Below are 14,875 nucleotides of genomic sequence, written 5' to 3'. Positions count from 1 at the left end.
CTTATTTACAGAGCACTCGCCCGCCTGACGAGTATCACTACTCTGGACGGTTCTGACTTAGAATATATGGACAACTACAAATAGCTAGGTGTCTGGCTAGACTGTAAACTCTCCTTCCAGACTCACATTAAACATCTCCAATCCAAAATTACATCTAAAATCAGCTTCCTATTTCGCAACAAAGCCTCCTTCACTCACGCCGCCAAACATGCCCTCGTAAAAGTGACTATCCTACCGATCCTCGACTTCGGCGATTTCATTTACAAAATAGCTTCCAATACTCTACTCAGAAAAATGGATGCAGTCTATCACAGTGCCATCCGTTTTGTCTCCAAAGCCCCTTATACCACCCACCACTGCGACCTGTATGCTCTAGTCGGCTGGCCCTCGCTACATATTCGTAGCCAGACCCACTGGCTCCAGGTCATCCATAAGTCTATGCTAGGTAAAAGCCTTATCTCAGCTCACTGGTCACGAAAACAACACCCACCCGTAGCACGCGCTCCAGCAGGTATATCTCACTGGTCATCCCCAAAGCCATGCACTGCTTCTCGTTGGGTGAGCACGATTTTCCCCATGTCACACTTCTTGTCTAAAACATGGGAAAACAGAGACATAAAGTCAACATTTCGATGCATCTACAAATTCAATGTTTTACACAATATTGTATCATATTTTTAGTTACTGACCTGTTCGTCCACAGGCTTGATGTGCTGTAGTCTCCTCAACTTGATGCTGGAAAACAGAGACATTTGGTCAGTGGTATTTTTCAATTCTGTATCACCATCTTGATCTGGACAGAAAACACATTGTTTATCATAACACTTGGACAATGTGACAAGTGGTCCCTCAACACCCAATCCTCATGCCTCATTGTTTGTTCTGATGTTTCCCAATGAACAGTCTCGATCTTCCTCTTCTGCCATGGTGGATGAGCTACCTTTTCTTGTAAATTCGGGGCCATTTCTCTTTCCCACCCTCCTGTACTCCCTATTCACCCATGACTAAGTGGTCAAGCACGCCTCCAACTCAATGATCAAGTTTGCAGATGACACAACAGTAGTAGGCTTGATTACATGAGACAGCCTACAGGGAAGAGGTGAGGGCTCTGGGAGTGTGGTGCCAGGAAAATAACCTCTCACTCAACAAAACAAAGGAGATGATTGTGGACTTCAGAAAACAGGCAGAGGGAGCACCCCCCTATCCAGCAACAGCGCCTCTTCGACCTCAGGAGGAAGATATTTGGCTTGTCAGCTAAAACCCTCACAAACTTTTACGGATGCACAATTGAGAGCATCCTTTCGGGCTGTATCACCGCTTGGTACGGAAACTGCACCGCCCACGCATCATCAAACAACCTGCCCTCCAGGACACCTACAGCACCGGATGTCACAGGAAAGCCAAAAAGATCATCAAGGACAACAACCACCTGAACTCCTGCCTGTTCACCCCACTATCATCCAGAAGGCGAGGTCAGTACAGGTGCATCAAAGCTGGGACCGAGAGACTGAAAAACAGCTTCAATCTCAAGGCCATCAGACTGTTAAATAGACATCACTAGCACATAGAGGCTGCTTCACTTTAATAATGTCTACATACCTTGCATTACCCATTTACCCATCTCATATGTATATACTGTATCCTATTCTACTGTATCTTATTCTATGCCGTTCTGGCATTGCTCGTCCATATATTATTATATTCTTAAATCCATTCGTTTACTACATTTGTGTGTATTGGGTAAATGTTGTGTAATTGTTAGATATTACTTGATAGATATTACGTAGAAGCACAAGCATTTCGCTACACCCACAATAACATCTGCTAAACACGTGTATGTGACCGATGAATTTGATTTGGAGAAAAATGGAAAAACTAAGTGGAGAAAATGAAATTTAGGAAAAAAACAAATTGAATCAAGCCAAAAATAAAATATATTTTGTAGGACACTATGTATGAGGTGCTCAGATGGAAGGGGTTCCCCCTTTCCAGCCAGTGGGTCCTTCTTTCCACTGATCCCCCTCCACCAAGAGAGGACTTCATGAACTTCATCATCGTCCAAGTATGTTGTAAAAAATAAATGGGTATTTATTTCAAAAACTGTCTCATTGTCGTTTGTGCTCTATTATAACAGTTATCATATTCTTTAGTATTGTTGTTGGAGAGTGTATAAAAGTGTGGTAGTCCAAGTGTAGTTATTTCTGATTAAATGTGTGATCTAACTGCTCCTCAGACCAAATATGGTTGATATAGTAGTGTATCAAAGTAATCAGACCAATTATTTGACTACATTTAGCTTTCACTATATTTAACTGCCTTGTTTAAATACAACTTTCTAAACTTCTTCAGCTACCACAACTACTTTCAAACAGGTAAAGCAAATCCCACATCTTTACTTGCCATCTAGTTGTTTTTATTCTTATTGTTTTTGTGACTCACTGACTCCTGTTTGTGGGCTTTGCCGACAGAGCCATCGCTCAGCTAAATATTTTCCTTACTAGTGAGTGAAAATGGCTGACCCTTCCATTAGAGCAAAGCACTGTTACTTCTATGGTACTCTGGGAGCCTCATGTCAACTTTATTGTAGGTGAAAGGGGCTGTCAGAGCTAGATACAGCAGTTGATGTTTGTATGCTTTGTGTGTGTGCGCGCATCCTACTCTGCGCGTGTGTTGCAGAGGGGGGCAATAGTCTCTCCCATCTGTCCTCCTAGGAGCACTGTCATCAGTTGCCAGATGAAAACTGCAGGAGGCATGTGTGCGCACTCACACGCACACAAATAACACACGCAATGTGGATGTTGCAAGTTATTGCATATTATTGCATGTTGCAAGTTATTCCAGCACAGCCCCAATAAGCCACCGGATCATCTCCATTTTGTACACAGTGTGGGCCACATTTGCAATTGACCCAAATTGTCTGATTTTCTTGCTGTGTAAATAACGGCTTTGCTACTTTATATGTATAGAGTGAGCGTGTAGCAGTCTCCAAATCCTTTATGTGTCCCATATTGTTAATTTCCTTGTAGCTGAATGAAACCATGGGTAAGGGATGGAGGATAATTTAGTAATTAAATTGGTTAACTATCGCCCCCTTACATTTATAAATCTTTATACATGCATGGTTGTGAAGTGATATAGACATTTGAAAATGCTTCCTAATCAATACTTTTTAATACTTTAAGACAGAATCACGTAGTTCAAAACAATGTTTTGTCACATTATAATAGATTGGCTATATTTGTTGAGCTGAGAAATGTAGATTTTCTTTCCGATTTGACAAATTGATTTAGTTAAATTGATCATACTGCAGTTAATTAAAGTTTTTTTTTTATCCAGCTCTCTGATGCACAAGAGGGTTATAGAAACTTTGTCTCACACACTGGGATTGACCGCCTATTTGGCAAAAAGACTGACACACAAAGTCATCACTATATCACACCTTCAGTCATTACTTCATGTCGTAATTAAATTTTAGTCTCTGTTATACAGACCATCAGTAGTGAAGGCCTACCACAACCCTCTCTGGATGCCTGCCAAATGAGCTCTTCTCAACATGAGTCCATTGAAATAAATGCCCTCTTGCATATTGTCAGTAAGACAAGGCAGTGACGTTTGGAGGAGATGTGAGCTATCTCTGCCAATCAGGAAATACTTCATTAATAATGCAGACTCATATCTGTGGACTCATCTTGAACCAAAAACGTTGTTTCAACATGAGCCTTCAGGAGGCCTCTGAAACTAGCAGTGTACCATTTGGCACTCCAAATGTGGCCTGCCGCCGCTGGAGCGCACGTAGATTTTTTTCCATAATGCATTTCAATTTATCTGACCATTATGGATGTTCCTTGTCCGCAGCGTTTGGTTAAGCAGGAAAATTATCATATTTGTAAGAGATATCGATCTGCCATCATGAATAATTAACGCAGATCTCAAATAGCTACTAAATTGATACAGTATATACTGAAAACAAAAATAAACGCAACATGCAACAATTTCAAAGATTTTACTGAGTTACAGTTCATATAAGGAAATAAATGAGGCCCTATGGATTTCACATGACTGGAACTACAGATATGCATCTGTTTATCACAGATACCCTACATTAAAGGTAGGGGCATGGATCAGAAAACCAGTCAGTATCTTGCGTGACTACCATTTGCCTCATGCAGCGGAAAACATCTCCTTCATATTATTGAGATGATCAGGCTGTTGATTATGTTCTGTGGAATGTTGTCCCACTTCAATGGCTGTGCGAAGTTGCTGGATATGGGCAGGAACTGGAACACTCTGTTGTACACGTCCATCCAGAGTATCCCAAGCAGGCTCAATGGGCAATATGTCTGGTGAGTATGCAGGCCATGGAAGAATTGGGATATGTTTCGCTTCCAGGAGTTGTGTAAATTTCCTTGCGAAATGGGGCTGTGGATTAACATTCTAATACATGAGGTGATGGCGGTGGATGAATGGACCTCAAGATTTCATCACGGTATATCTGTGCATTCAAATTGGCATCAATAAGATGCAATTTTGTTCATTGTCCGTAGCTTATGCCTGCCCATACCATAACCCCACCGCCACCATGGGGCCCTCCCTTCACAACGTTGACATCCCCTCACCCACACAAGTGGTCTGTGATTGTGAGGCCGGTAGGACTTACTTTCAAACTCTCTAAAATGACATTATAGGCAGCTTATGGTAGATAAATTAACATATCAATTCTCTGGCAACAGCTCTGGTGGACATTCCTGCAGTCAGCATGCCAATTTCATGCTCCCTCAAGACTTGAGACATCTGTGTTATTGTGTTGTGTGACAAACGGCACATTTTAGGGTGACCTTTTATTGACCCATCACAAGGTGCACCTGTGTAATGATTATGCTGTTTAATCAGCTTCTGAGATAACCTGACAGGTGTGGCAAAGGAAAAATGCTCACTAACAGGGATGTAAACAAATTTGTGCACAAAATTTGAGAGAAATAAGCTTTTTTTTCATATAGAACATTTTTGATATATTTTATTTCAGTTCATGAAACACGGGACCAACACGTTACATGTTGCGTTTATATTTTTGAAAACTGTACTTCCTGAGGTTCCAGTTGGGCATATCTACATCATGTTGAACTCAAGTCTTCTTCAAAAGAAGAGAAGCTCTTCATGCCATTTTGTGGACACATTTAAAAACAGCGAATATAATTTATTTTAAATGCTTTATTGTACGCTCAACCACACTTGTATCAACTCTCCATCACAGTCAAAATTTGAGAGGGAGAGCTAGACTGCTGCTCTTTCTTTGTAGCTCACACACTTTCATACTAATCCCTGTGTCTCCTTGTCATCCATTATTGAATTGCCTGGACATCGAGTCAGAGAGATTAATTAAAAAGTAAATTGCTGTTCATCTAATTTTGGAATTAAGGGAATTGGATCAAACTAGCTACTTTGCTGGTGCAGGGTCGCTTTTCATTACCTCTGTACCCTTGTTCATTTTCAGTGAATTGTGTGAATGATTCACTTTTGTCCCCCTGATTATCATTTAACATTCACATTTTGAATTTGAGATGACATGCGGGTTGAAAAGAGGCCAAAGAGCCAGAATGAGTATGTGTTCTCTAAAAGCCTTTATATATGCAACTACCAACAGTATTTTAACTAGGGAAACTGATGTTAGGCCTAAGTGTACTCTTATGCCTTCTCAATATGAAAGTCAAAAGCTTAGTGTTTTTAGGACAGAAATTAAATGCCAACAAGTTTTTTGGGGGTAAGAGTTGCATGGATGTGTGACCTAATAAGATTGTAACTCATTCTTCTATTTTGAAGAGGAAATTCCGATGAGTGCCTTCCGACTCAACCAGCTGTACAAAACATTGCCGCTCTGTCTGTCTTTCTTCCACCACCTGCATACCACAAACACCCTCTTCTCTGGCCCGCTGGAGATGTGCAGGCCTAGACTCAAAATCCCAGCCTGCTTACGGTATGTCAGTGCCTCATACTAAATTCATGCCCACCCACATCATGGCACACGCATAGTTCTCACACAGCCGTCTCTTGGTGTTCATCACTTAGAGTTTTCCCCCTAGTAATCTAAGAACAAAGTACTGGAGCCTGTCAGTGTGAGTGAATGGGCTACACCCATCATACCAGTCCTTAAGAAGGATGGTGGAATCCGGATATGTGGAGACCTTAAAGTCACAGTTAACCGTATGTTGTCCGTTATGCAGTATCCGCTACCATCCATCGACAACCTTTTCGCAGGTTTAGCTGTGGGTAAAAAGTTCAGCAAAATCAAGCTCTGCCAAATCTACCTGCAGATCGACCTCTACCTGCAGATCGACCAAGCCTCCCCGGGATAGCTACAAGGCCCTCCCCCGCCCTCCCTTCGGCAAATCAGATCACGACTCCATTCTGCTCATCCCTTCCTATAGGCAGAAACTCAAACAGGAAGTACTCATGTTAAGGTCTATTCAACGCTGGTCTGACCAATCGGAATCCATGCTTCAAGAATGTTTTGATCAAGGACAGGGACATGTTCCAGGTTGCCTATGAGAATAACATTGCCGTATACACGGACAGGGGATGTTGTTTCCATGGTGACTATTAAAACTTAGCCAAAACCTTGGTGATGGCAGCACAGATGCGGCCCGCTCCCAAGGACTGTGGGCTCTCTTTCTCCATGGCCAACGTGAGTACGACATTTAAGCGTGTTAATTAACCCTCTCAAGGCTGCCGGCCCAGACGACATCCCTAGCCGCGTCCTCAGAGCATGGGCAGACCAGCTAGCTGGAGCATTTACAGACATATTCAATCTCTCCCTATCCCAGTCTACTATCCTAACTTGCTTTAAGATGTTCACCATTGTTCCTGTACCCAAGAAAGCAAAGGGTGTGTGCTCAGCCCCCTGCAGTACTCCCTGTTCACCCATGACTGCGTGGCCACGCACGCCTCCAAATCAATCACAAAAGTAATAGGTCTGATTACCAACAATGACGAGACAGCCTACAGGGAGGAGGTGAGGGCCCAGGCACAGTGGTGCCAGGAACCTGGACACCTACTGCACCCAATGTCACAAGGCCAAAAATACCATCAAGGACATCAACCACTCCACTATCAGAAGGCAAGGTCAGTACAGGTACATCAAAGCTGGGACCAAGATAGTAAAAAACAGCTTGAAAAACAACTTGAGATATCAAGGCCACCAGACTATGTACATAGACAAGGAATCAATGGTCACTTTAATAATGGAACACTAGTCACTTTAATAATGTTTACATAGTGTTTTACTCATTTCATATGTATATACTGTATTCTACTGTATTTTGGTCAATGCCACTCCGACATTGCTCGTCCTAATATTTATATATTTCTTAATTAAATTATTTTATTTTTAGATTTGTGTGTATGGTTGTGTAGTTAGATACTGCACATGGTGTGATTGTGATAACATACAGAAACTCAAGTCCTTTTGTTCACCCGCCTAGAATACCTCACAATCAAATGACGACCGCATTACCTCCCAAGAGAATTCTCTTCGGTTGTAGTCACAGCCGTGTATATTCCCCCTCAAGCCGATAGCACGACAGCTCTCAAGAACTACACTTGACTTTATGCAATCTGGAAACCACTGTCGTGACTTTACTGTAATATCAATCTGATGACTGTTTTTTTTATCTAATCAACTAACTATGTTTAATTGTTACCCAATTAAATTAATCATGTAACAATTAACTCATTAGGATTTGGGGCATCATGAGAGCGATTCTTTAAAGGAGTTACCATCTCCCGAATTAAACTCTAAAGGTCTTTACCTATCACATTTCTAAAGTGTCAATGTATTAATCATAATCTCGTGTCATATCATCATTCTGAACAGTCGTAACCTCCTTGCATCTGCAAAAAACCCAGCCTTACTTATGATTCAGTACTACACAAATTAGCTGAATTATTTATTTACTAGCTAACTAAATGGAAACACAGGATAAACATACACACGTAATACATTAGAAACAGTTCCCTAGTGGACTGACAATAATTTGGCTGCTTGTTACAAAAGACATGGAGAGTGCGAGAGAGAGGGACAGAGACACTTAATGGTGGTACATTTTAAACACTACTCTCACTTATAGTACTCCCATACTTTGCATACGAACCGCCGTCCACTTGCAGTAAGGAATCATGAATGTATTTATGTGACAATGCCTTGGTTCGCTGGGGGTTGGGCCTTTTCACGCCACGCTGTCAGGCTCTGATTGTCCAAACGGGGGTTCTCTGTTGTTCTTCTCTGCAGTCGTCCGGTATCTGGAGAACAGTACTACAGGTTTATTTTCTTTCCATTTGCTCTGGAAGATACTTCTTTGAAGATAGGCTAGCTAGCCGTGTCGATGGTTCCCAGTGGGGTGATGAGCTTAGCATAATATGATGGTTTGAAAAGAGTAGTAGAATGGTCCCACTTAAGTTCGCTTTTCTAGATACTTTACTTAGGACAGCTAATCAGCCGTACCAGTGATTGTCCGGGAGGTGACTTTATTAACTATCTCGTGTTGAGATTCAGAGTTTCAAACCACTTTAAACATGAGCTGCAGCTCTACGTCTCTCTGGTCTGATATGTTCACTCTTAACCCATCATTTTATACAGTTTGTTCAAAGGGTAACTTGTCACTGTGCAAAGTTATGTAAAACTAATATCTCTTATGGCTCCTAAAATCATTTCCCTCTCTTAATTCTTGGTGACAGGGGGGCAGTATTGAGTAGCTTGGATGAATAAGGTGCCCAGAGTAAACTGCCTGCTACTCTGTCCCAGATGCTTGCATTTGTGGCAGAACGCTGTTCTCAGATTATTGAATATTGTGCTTTTGCGGCAAAGCTTTTTTGAAATCTGACACAGCGGTTGCATTAAGAACAAGTTTATCTTTAATTCTATGTAAAACATGTATCTTTCATCAAAGTTTAGGATGAGTATTTATGTTATTTGATGTGGCTCTCTGCAATTTCTCCGGATGTTTTGGAGGCATTTCTGAACATGGCGCCAATGTAAACTGAGGTTTTTGGATATAAATATCAGTCCTGGGAGTGTCATCTGATGAAGATCGTCAAAGGTCAGTGATTCATTTTATGTATATTTCTGCTTTTTGTGACACCTTTCTTTGGTTGGAAAATGGCTGAATGCTTTCTGTGACTAGTTGCTGACCTAACATAATGATATGTTCTGCTTTCGCCGAAAAGCCTTGTTGAAATCGAACACTGTGGTTGGATTAACGAGAAGTGTATCTTTAAAATGGTGTACAATACTTGGTTGAGACATTTTAATTATGAGATTTCTGTTGTTTTGAATTTGGCACCCTGCAATTTCACTGGCTAGCGTCCCAAACGATCCCAGAGAGGTTAACAAAAACACTTCATAATATTTTTTTCATATTTCATGCACAACGCATAGGATGAACACTTTCCAAGTTACAGTATTTCCTATATGACATTTTTAATGACATCACAAAATAACAACCAAAAAACAACATTAGTGTTCTTTGGATCGCCTCTGACCATTCCCCACGTTCTATGTTCGAAATATTGTTCCAGTATTTACTTTAGTACGTGTTAGAGTTTTGTCAGGAAAAGTCTATGAAACAAAGGCACATTCTGGTGAATTTGGAGAGGGAAACCTGAATCTTCTCCCCTTGATTTACAACAGGGTGTGAGGTGTTAACCCCCACCAGTTCCCTCCTCCCCCTCTGTGGGTTATTATTAAGTTATTTATTGGAAAGCTGATCTGAACTATTTGGATCCTTACAGGACAGTCACATATCCTGAGGCCGCATTTATTTTAGCTGGGTTTTAACAAAGCAAATTTGAGGAAAAACATTGGACCATTGCTACACAACTTTTTGAAATGCTGAAAGGCCCTCCCCCACACTCCCTTCAGCAAATCTAATCACGACTCTCGCTCCTCCTTTCCTATAGGCAGAAACTCAAACAGGAAGTCCCGTTCTTTGGACACTGACTCAGCCGCACCCACACACGTGTGTGACGAGACTGTGACAGTCAGATTGACTGCCGTTACCCTCGGAGATAGGTGGGAACCTAGACGCTTGGACTTAGGACCGTACAGTTTTTTTCAATTTTCGCCTAAAATGACATAACCAAATCTAAATACCTGTAGCTCAGGATCTGAAGCAAAGATATGCATATTCTTTATACCATTTGAAAGGAAGTACTTTGAAGTTTGAAATTAATGTAGGAGAATAGAACACATCAGATCTGGTAAAATCTACAAAGATAATCTACAAATATAATCTACAAAGATAATACAAAGAAAGATAATACAAAGAAAAAACATGCATTTTTTTGTTTGTTTTTTGTTCCATCACCTTTGAAATAAAAGAAAAAGGCCACAATGTATTATTCCAGTTTAGGCACAATTTAGATTTTGGCCACTACATAGCAGCAGTGTACGTGCAAAGTTTTAGACTTTCTGTTCAAAATGATGTATCATGTCTGCCCAAATGTGCCTAATTGGTTTATTGATACATTTTCATGTTCATAACTGTGCACTCTCCTCAAACAATAGCATGCTATTATTTCACTGTAATAGCTACTATAAATTGGACAGTGCAGTTAGATTAACAAGAATTTAAGCTTTCTGCCCTTATCAGATATGTCTATGTCTTGGGAAATGTTCTTGTTACTTACAACCTCATGCTAATCACATTAGTCACAGACCCCTTAGAGGTTAAAAATAGACTCTCCAAATCAAACTTATAAAAGTGGCATTGTTTAACGTGGCTAGTGATACATTATATCAATATGGCAAGATGCAGTAGATGGTATAGAGTACAGTATTTACATATGAGATGAGTAATGTAGGGTATGTAAACATTATATGAAGTGGCATTGTTTAAAATGGCTAGCGATACATTTATGACATCAATTTTTCCAGTGGCTGGAGTGATGCACCTGTACTGACCTCGCCTTCTGGATGATAGCGGGGTGAACAGGCAGTGGCTCGGGTGGTTGTTGTCCTTGATGATCTTTTTGGCCTTCCTGTGACATCGGGTGGTGTAGGTGTCCTCGAGGGCAGGTAGTTTGCCCCTGGTGATGTGTTGTGCAGACCTCACCACCCTCTGGAGAGCCTTACGGTTATGGGTGGAGCAGTTGCCGTACAAGTTCTGCCTGTCTTAAATTGGGCAGTTTGAGTTTTGCACTTTTGTATTTTAAATAGTTTTCTTTCAAAACAGACATGAATTTATTGTTTTGACATTTTGACATACAGCCCGACAGGATGCTCTCGATGCATCTGTAAAAGTGTGTGAGTGTTTTTTGTGACAAGCCAAATTTCTTCAGCCTCCTGAGGTTGAAGAGACGCTGCTGTGCCTTCTTCACCACGCTGTTTGTGTGGTTGGACCATTTCAGTTTGTCCGTGATGTGTACGCCGAGGAACTTAAAACATTCTACTCTCTCCACTACTGTCCCGTCGATGTGGATAGGGGGGTGCTCCCTCTGCTGTTTCCTGAAGTCCACGATCATCTCCTTTGTTTTGTTGACATTGAGTGTGAGGTTATTTTCCTGACACCACACTCCGAGGGACCTCACCTCCTCCCTCTAGGCCGTCTCGTCATTGTTGGTAATCAAGCCTACCACTGTAGTGTCGTCCGCAAACTTGATTGAGTTGGAGGTGTGCATGGCCACGCAATCGTGGGGTGAACAGGGAGTACAGGAGACGGCTGAGAACGCACCCTTGTGTTGAGACTCAGCGGGTCTCGAGCTTGATAACGAGTTTGGAGGGTACTATGGCGTTAAATGCTGAGCTGTTGTCGATGAACAGCATTCTCACATAGGTATTCCTCTTGTCCAGATGGGTTCGGGCAGTGTGCAGTGTGATTGCGATTGCGTCGTCTGTGGACCTATTGGGGCGGTAAGCAAATTGGAGTGGGTCTAGGGTGTCAGGTAGGGTGGAGGTGATATGGTCCTTGACTAGTCTCTCAAAGCACTTCATGGTGATGGAAGTGAGTGCTACGGGGCGGTAATCATTTAGCTCAATTACCTTAGCTTTCTTGGGAACAGGAACAATGGTGGCCCTCTTGAAGCATGTGGGAACAGCAGACTGGGATAAGGATTGATTGAATATGTCCGTAAACACACCTGCCAGCTGGTCTGCGCATGCTTTGAGGACACGGACGGGGATGCCGTCTGGGTCTGCAGCCTTGCGAGGGTTTACATGTTTAAATGTTTGGCTCACATCGGCTGCAGTGAAGGAGAGCCCGCAGGTTTTGGTAGTGGGCCGTGTCAGTGGCACTGTTTTGTCCTCAAAGCGAGCAAAGAAGTTGTCTGGGAGCAAGACATCCTGGTCCGTGACGGGGCTGGTTTTCCTTTTATAGTCCGTGATTGACTGTAGACCCTGCCACATACCTCTCGTGTCTGAGCCGTTGAATTGCGACTCTACTTTGTCTCTATACTGATGCTTAGCTTGTTTGATTGCCTTGCGGAGGGAATAGCTACACTGTTTGTATTCGGTCATGTTTCCGGTCACCTTGCCCTGATTAAAAGCAGTGGTTCGTGCTTTCAGTTTTGTGCGAATGCTGCCATCAATCCATGGTTTCTGGTTTGGGAATGTTTTAATAGAGTCTGTGGGTACAACATCACTGATGCACTTGCTAATAAACCCGCTCACCAAATCAGCGTATTCATCAATGTTCTTGTTCGCTGCAATGCGGAACATATCGCAGTCCATGTGACTCTCCACACAGTTCATGTTGGAGGGGAAGAATTGTTATGTATTAGGGTAGTACCATTTACACCTTTATACTTACCGTAGTAGCGTAATGGGTGATGTGTGTTGAGCTGCATTGCACATAAATGGTTGAAATGATTCCTGTCTCCCGTCTCATCATTACTGAATTGTCATACAGACGTGGTTCTGAAACCCAGGAGACATAACAATTAAAAATACGATTTACGCTGTGCTTTGTGTCACTATCTCTCTGTTAAAAAATAACGTTCCCGCTAGTGGTTTATTCCCTGTGCGACTACTGTCACTCTATTTTCTTTTTAATTACAAAAAGCCTTAAATAGCTCCAACGCATTAATCATTATTCTGTCAGGCTTACTCAGCCATACTGTGAAGTGTGGCAGTGGAAGTTCCAATCGCCTTGAATAATCTTGGCTTGATGCTCTACTAAGGACACAGTTAGCTGTGTGAATCTCTCCTTCTTAGAGTAAATGGGGTTCAAGGTGAATCCACACTCACGAATCCATGCACATCTACACCAGTGATAATGTGTTTTATCGTTTTAAGGAAGAAAGAAACACAGAATACACACAGTTTGAATCCAGACAGTAAAGTATTTAAAATACCAACAGCTCACAGTAAGGTGTTTCCCATATTCTTTGACGTACTGTATGTTCAGAATTAGCTAGAACAGAAAACACTGAAAGACTAGCCTACTTATTAGCAGCACAGTCTTCCACATACACTGCAGTGGAGGCTAGTGACTTGAAAAATTGAGGAGGATGGGAGACCACAAAGTGTGTTTCAAAAATCATCAAAGACTAATTATTTTAACCAAAAGCATTTAATTAAGACATTTATAGTACAATACTATGGGGAAGTGGAATGAGAGGGCTACTTACACCGTATTGGAAAGGGATCACCGCAGTGATTGAATGAGGATATGATTTGAGGTGTTCAGAGGCCCTGTCAAATGAAAACCCTGTCAAACTGCAGCAACCTTATATTTGTTCATATAAATTATATTTAGACTAGATTAGGAGGGGGATTTCCTCTACCCAGGCAACACCTGATGGACAAATAACTCACAGGGCTGAGCTTGCTTTATGCATTTTTTCATCATGCAGGCCCATGCAACTGCAGGCCTTGTAAAATAAAGGACTCACGTCTGCCATCACTATGATGTTAATGGATTAATTCCAGCCCAATTTTGAATATAATCTAAAAATAGTATAGTTTTCATCCCATACAGCATGTCAGATTTCTAATTTTTAGGTGTAGCCTAGGATGCTGCAACACTTATATCATGAGTTTTTGCTTGTGTCTGTCCGGAGTGGTATGTGTTATGATCTTTGCTAAATAAATACAGGAGGAAAGTGCAAAGCCTACTTAAGCGCTCGCAAAAACATGTGCTGCATCAACCTCTCTAATCTAACTTTTAATGGATGATGCGATGGTAGCTATCAAATAATTCTGAATAGTTTTTGACATCCCAGAAAAGATTTTCAGCATGTAAAGCGTCGTAATGTTCAATTACAGGCGGCTTGATGATAGGCTCCCTGTTAACCAGCTATACAATTGATACCAGTTGGTATTGAATGCCCTCATCTTTTCATCATTCTTCATGATCTCAGGCAGAGGTCGACCTTCGATTTTAATTTGCACCTTTTCCGTGTACCCCAGAGAATGAAAGGGGATCTTCAACAAAAAGTCCACAACATTTTCGGCAGCCTTGGCCATTCTACCATTCGGGGGGAGAAAACTGCACACTCGCACTGTTAGCTAGCTAGCTAGCTACTGATGTTAGCAAGGCAAATGTAAATTAATTGCACTAACTGGACACAAAATAAAGTTCTAAACCCAAGAAAACAATGTATAATATACCTCCATCTCCTGTAATTGAAAAAAAAAACTAACTTGAATTGAATAATGTCCCAAAAATGCTCAACTATCACTCTTTACTCTTAATCTCTATCCAAAAATGTCACCAAGCTTCTCAACACATAGAACCCCCATAATGCTCTTTGGCACAATCCCAATTCAACACACTAGGTCCATTCATGTCCTCCAGAAGTGGTCATAATTACCACGTATGTCTATGGAAGGGGGTGAGGCCTACCAACCTCCTAGATTTTGTATTGAAGTCAATGTAGCCAGAAGAGG

General features: G+C 41.6%; 1 long non-coding RNA gene across 1 annotated transcript; it reads right to left on the bottom strand.

Moving 5' to 3' along the window:
• Positions 1 to 496: 496 nt before the first annotated feature.
• Positions 497 to 12,889, bottom strand: LOC112224910. Its single transcript, XR_002949505.1, has 3 exons — positions 12,795 to 12,889; positions 690 to 735; positions 497 to 592 (listed from the first exon to the last, which is right to left on the bottom strand). It is a non-coding gene; the product is annotated as an uncharacterized LOC112224910 (long non-coding RNA).
• Positions 12,890 to 14,875: the final 1,986 nt, after the last annotated feature.

The sequence above is a fragment of the Oncorhynchus tshawytscha genome, linkage group LG26 (genome assembly GCF_018296145.1).
Source record: "Oncorhynchus tshawytscha isolate Ot180627B linkage group LG26, Otsh_v2.0, whole genome shotgun sequence".
Classification (NCBI taxonomy): domain Eukaryota; kingdom Metazoa; phylum Chordata; class Actinopteri; order Salmoniformes; family Salmonidae; genus Oncorhynchus; species Oncorhynchus tshawytscha.
This window is presented reverse-complemented; position numbering and strand designations above follow the sequence as displayed.